This window comes from Lynx canadensis, chromosome D1 (genome assembly GCF_007474595.2).
Source record: "Lynx canadensis isolate LIC74 chromosome D1, mLynCan4.pri.v2, whole genome shotgun sequence".
In the NCBI taxonomy this organism is placed as follows: domain Eukaryota; kingdom Metazoa; phylum Chordata; class Mammalia; order Carnivora; family Felidae; genus Lynx; species Lynx canadensis.
In genome coordinates this window covers 106,471,519-106,476,891 of record NC_044312.2, presented here as the reverse complement: position 1 = coordinate 106,476,891, position 5,373 = coordinate 106,471,519, and the positions used below count along the sequence as shown (strand labels likewise).

The 5,373-nt window shown below is 46.8% G+C and overlaps 1 long non-coding RNA gene across 1 annotated transcript; it reads left to right on the top strand.

The window, feature by feature from the left end:
- The first annotated feature begins 82 nt into the window (after positions 1 to 82).
- On the top strand, positions 83 to 4,216 carry LOC115524784. Its single transcript, XR_003972214.2, has 2 exons — positions 83 to 366; positions 1,811 to 4,216. It is a non-coding gene; the product is annotated as an uncharacterized LOC115524784 (long non-coding RNA).
- Positions 4,217 to 5,373: the final 1,157 nt, after the last annotated feature.

The following is a 5,373-nucleotide window of genomic DNA, read 5'->3' as shown; positions in this document are numbered from 1 at the left end:
GTTCGCAACCGCTCCGCCACAACGGCCCCGCGCTTGCGCACGAGGGCGGGGCCGGCGCGCCGCGCAATTACCGTAAAGCCCCGACCCGGGGCCGCCGCGCAAGCGCCTCGCAACTGTGCCCTTGTCTGGGCTCCCGGCAGGACCCCAGCAGGCTGGCTCCCGGCTCGGGTACCACGCTGGCCCTCCACCCACCTGAGCTTCCTGGTGGGCTTCGGGGAACCTCCTCTTCCTCCTTTGGGGCTGGAGGCGGGGTGTTGGTGGCAAAATGCGCGAAGTGAGGTGCCAAGGTTTTGCCACCGAAGATTGAAAAGCAGTGCTGCGCGCGCGGAGATCCTTCCTCTCGGCCCGAGGTGTTTCTCAGGCTTGGTATGTTTCAATTGAAATCTCTTCTTTTTCATCGTCTTTCTTTTTAACCTTTCGTAAAGAACAGAAAGAAAATAAACTATAATTGGTCCGGTTCCGTGCCAGGGGCGCACCGAAGCGTCTGAAACCCCCAGCGAACTCCCTCGGAGCTTCCAGGAGCCCAGTGCTACATTCCTTGCTTAAACCACCTGTGCCCTTATCTTTTTGCGGTTGTTGACACATTTTCTCCAGCCTGCCCCAGAGAGTTCCTTTAAGGCTCTGACCAATCCCCCCCCCACCCCCCCATTCCTAATACCAGCGTCCTTCCAATAGGAGTTTACATTTTTTAAACTTTATTTAAATTATTTAATTAACACGGGGCTGCTGTTATGCCATTATTTATTATTATTATGTTTATTATGTTTATCATTCCCTTACCTCCACTTCCCTAGGAAAGAGGAGTGACTAGTTCTGTGTCTTCCATCATTAGAAGTTCCTTAGTGAGGCGTCTGGGTGGCTCAGTCAGTTAAGCCTGCAACTCTTGATTTTGGCTCAGGTCATCATCTCACGGTTGGTGGACAGGCTCGCGTTGAACTCTGTGCTGGCAGTGCTGAGCCTGCTTGGGATTCTCTCTCTCTCCCCTTGTCTCTGCCCCTCCCCGGATTGTTCTCTCTCTCTAAAAAAAAAAAAAAAAAAAAAAAAAAAAAGATTGAAAAACAGTGTAGAGGAAATGAATGCACAAGGCAGAGCTGTGTCAAAAGCAATTTGCTACTATTGAAGATTAGGAATACAAGCTTCCTGGCTTGTATTTTCTGGCTGGCTTAGTCAGGAAGCATGCAGCCCTTGATCCTGGGGTCGTGAGTTCGAGGCCCACATTGGGTGCGGAGCCTACATTAAAAAAAAAAAAAAACCAAAAAACACAATACAAGCTTTTCTTAAAAATTACAGCAGATTCAGCCACCCCTATAGCAAAGTTACTGTCAAACACTCACATTCTGATTTTATGTTCCTCAGAGGAAGAGAAAGAGGTGATGTTGTCACTGGCTGAAAGGAACTGCACATGGCTGGGGATAGGTGGGTAGGCAGGCACCAGAGGCAAAAGCCCGAGGTAAAGGTTTGGTGTGATGCTCTGATTCCCAGAGCTGAAGAAGGCCAGCCTCTGCTCCAGGGTCCGTTTTAATTCAGAGCTTGCTATAGCCGAGGAATCAGCTACCATTGCTTGTGTTTGGCAGGGACTCAATGACAGGCAGGGAGAAAATGTCAGGTGTGCTCTGACTGGAAGTTATTGGTGGGGGGAAGCTGGAGGCGGGCTGGCCGGAAGTGGACATCCTATTTGATTGCTTAGGGGAACATGTTTGGCCTTCTCTGGTTGGTCTTAAGTTGGAAGTGGGGACAAAGACCGGGGAAGCTGGTATTTATTGACCAAGTCCTGACCATATTCATTCCCTTTTTTTTGTCCTGGTTATAGACCTTGAATCCACAGCCATTGGCATGGACCCATAAACCCAATCTGGGCAATCATGATACTCCATGATTGTTTGGCAACAGTAATTGGCTCAAAAGGTGACCGTGTGATCCAAGCAGGGCCCAACTATGTAACTTCTCTAGAACTGAAGTTTGGATATCAGAAGAAAGAAGTTTTGTCCACTGCAGCCGCTAAATAGAGAGACTGTCGATTTGGGGCTACTGGCGGTCATCTTTTCCACCACGCGGAGAGTCTGTTTACAGAGTGAAGTTTGTGTAGTAAAGGACTAACCTTACCCAAAGAAAGATGTGGCCTTTGCCCTTTGCTCCTGGGAGAAGCTCTTTAAACCCCTGGCAAGTCCTACCTGACAAGAGTGTCTCTGTGTACCCCGGGGACTTGGGCCTCACCAGGTGGCCTAACAATGTGATGATAAGATGGAAACTGGGACACGGAGAGGGAGAAGACCATGGGAAGGTGGAGGCAGAGATTAGAGTGATGCGTCTACAAGCCAGAAAACCCGAGGATTGTCAGCAGTGTCCAGCAGCTAGGGAGAGGCAAGGGAGGGTCCCGGCCTAGAGTTTTCAGGGAGAGCGTGGCCCGACCAACATCTCCATCTTGGACTTCTAGCTTCCACAACTGTGAGGCAATATACCTCATTTTTTAAGGTTCCCTGGTGGTTTTATGGAGGCGCTCCTTACAATCACAATAAGAACTGCAGGGTTGGACTAGTTACCACATAAGCTCCAGTTAGAATGTGTCTGTGAACCATCAAGCAAGCGGCCCTGGGCCCAGTGAGTGCCCCAGGCACTCCTAGTCGATAGCGGCACTATCGATATAGGCTTTGACCATCACAAAGCCGACTGAAAGGAAAAGGCCTCACTGAGGACGTAATGTTTCAGCCCATATCTGAAGGAGGTGAGGGAGAGAGTGTGAAGTGTCTGAAAAACGAGCATTCCTGGTGGAAGCACTTTCTAGAGTGTGGTCAGACAGTTCTCTTAGTTTTTCCATAAACATGTACGGTCTTCAGTTATTTTAGAGAACACATTCCAGAAAATAACACACTTAGGTTCTGTTGACCAACGTGTGGAGCAACTATCAGAAGACCCTGGGCAATGAGCGTTCGCTTTTTAACCTTCCATTCACTCCTCATCCCCATGCAATCTGGCTTCTGGACATGTGATGTTGCAACGTTTAAGACTGAAGCAAATAAGTAAAACCAGCTGTCTTCTATTGAGCCCGACATGGAGACGTGGAGAAATCCAAAGATTTTCTCACTGAGAGAGAGACATCTGAGTAAAGACCAAAGAGGTGAGAGAAACTGAAAAGAGAGTAAAACAGGATTTAAGAATTGCTGCACACTGCATATTCGTATGTGTTAAAAATGCAATTAAAAGTAATTCTTTAGGGGCACCTGGGTGGCTCAGTTGGTTAAACATCTGACTCTTGGTTTTGACTCAGGTCATTATCTCACCATTTGTGAGTTTGAGCCCCATGACGGGCTCCGCACTGACAGCGCGGAGCCTGCTTGGGATTCTTTCTTTGCCTCTCCCTCTGCCCCTCCCCTGCTCACTTGGACTCTCATTTCTCTCTCTCTCTCACAATAAATAAATAAACTTAAAAAGTCAGTTTTCTGGGTTGTGTATTTTTGGAAAATACACTGTTCAGAGATAGTGCAAAGTGGCAATCTATTCCATTTGGTTGCAGAGGTCATTTTAGAGTCTCTGATCTTTTTCCTTTACCTCCAAAATACATATATATCTTCAATTTTTTACTTGCTTTCTACGATCTCAGTGGGTTAAAATGGTGGTTTATTATTAGTGCAGCTCAGTACAATGCACTTGGCCAGGACGGGGAAGATGCTGTGTGCTCCCACAGTGAACCAAAGAATGGGTGCACTGTCTGTGGAGAATTAAAAAAAAATTGAATGTTTATTTATTTATTTTGAGGGAGAGAGACACACAGTAAAAGTAGGGAAGGGGCAGAGAGAGGAGAGAGAAATCCCAGGCAGGCTCCAGGCTGTAAGCACAGAGCCTGATGTGGGGCTATAACTCACGAAATCGTGAGATCGTGACCTGAGCTGAGATCAACAGTCGAACACTTAACCGACTGAGCTACCCAGATGCCCCTGCAAATTTAAAACTGACTCTGGGGTGCCTATGTGGCTCAGTTGGTTAAGCGTCTGACTCTTGATCTTGGCTCAAGTCATGATTTCATGGTTTCGTGAGTTCAAGCCCTGCATGGGGCTCTGCACTGACAGTGCGGAGCCTGTGTGGGATTCTCTCTCTCTCCTTCTTTGTCTGCTTCTCTCCCACTTGCATAAGCATGCACTCTCTAAAAATAAATAAATAAACTTAAAAAATATGACCATGAAATGGAATAAAAGTCAACTGCTTTTAGTGATCACCATGAGCTAGTGTGTCTAGACAATATCATAGACAACTTGCTCCACCTTGCTGGACATTCTAAATAATTGTTACATTGACCTAGAGCAGGGTGCTCTCAGTGGCTTGTCCATGATGCACCATGACCACATCCAGTCATTCAGGAACCCAGACTTCTCCCATTGAGTGGCTCCAGCTTCTCTAAGGGTCTTGGGGCCTTACTGGATCTCTGCATTCAGTGGCAGACATTCTGGAAGTGTCAAGACTATGGGGACATTGAGAAGAGCAGTGGTTCTCAGGGGTTGGGGAGAGGAAGGAACAAACAGGCAGAGCTCAGATGGTTTTAAGGGCAATGAAATTCTTCTGTACTGTAATGGGGGGGGGTGCACATCACATACATTTCACAAAAGGCATAGAGTGTATGACACCAAGAATGAACCCGAATGTACACCATGGACTTTGGGTGATAATGATGTGTCCATAGAGGCCCATCAGTTGTAACCAATGTACCATCTGGTGGGGATGTTGATGCTGGGGGAGGCTGTGCATATGCATGAGTAGGAGATCTATGGGAACTCTGTGTGCATTCGGCTCAACTTCGCTGTGAATCTCAAACTCCTCTCAGAAAAAGCTCTATTAAAGACCAAAAAAAGGAGGAAAGTACATTGTTGAGAATATTCTCTTCGACCATAAAAAACAAATAATCTTATTTATTTATTTATTTATTTATTTATTTATTTATTTGAGAGAGAGAGAAAATGCAAGTAAGCGAGGGTAGAAAGAGAGAGAATCCCAGGATGGAGCGGGGGGGGGGGGGGTGGGTGGGTGGAGAGAGAAGCAGGGCACACCCAAACAGAACTCGAACCCACAGAACGTGAGATGATGACCTGAGCCAAAGTCAGATGCCTAATGACTGAACCACCTAGGCACCCACAAATAATCCCATTTGTCAATGGGCAGAAGATATCCAGATGGCCAACAGATACATGAAAAGATGCTCAACATCGTTCATCATCAGGGAAAGAATGAAGAGTCTGTGCTCATCACAATACGTTTTTGCCTCAGGAATGCAGTTTTTAACTTTGTCCTTGGAAATAACTTCAGAGTTACACAAATGGTGTAGTGGTGTAATGCAGGAGGAGAATATCCGTACACCTTTACCCTTAAGTACATTTTTTGATGTAC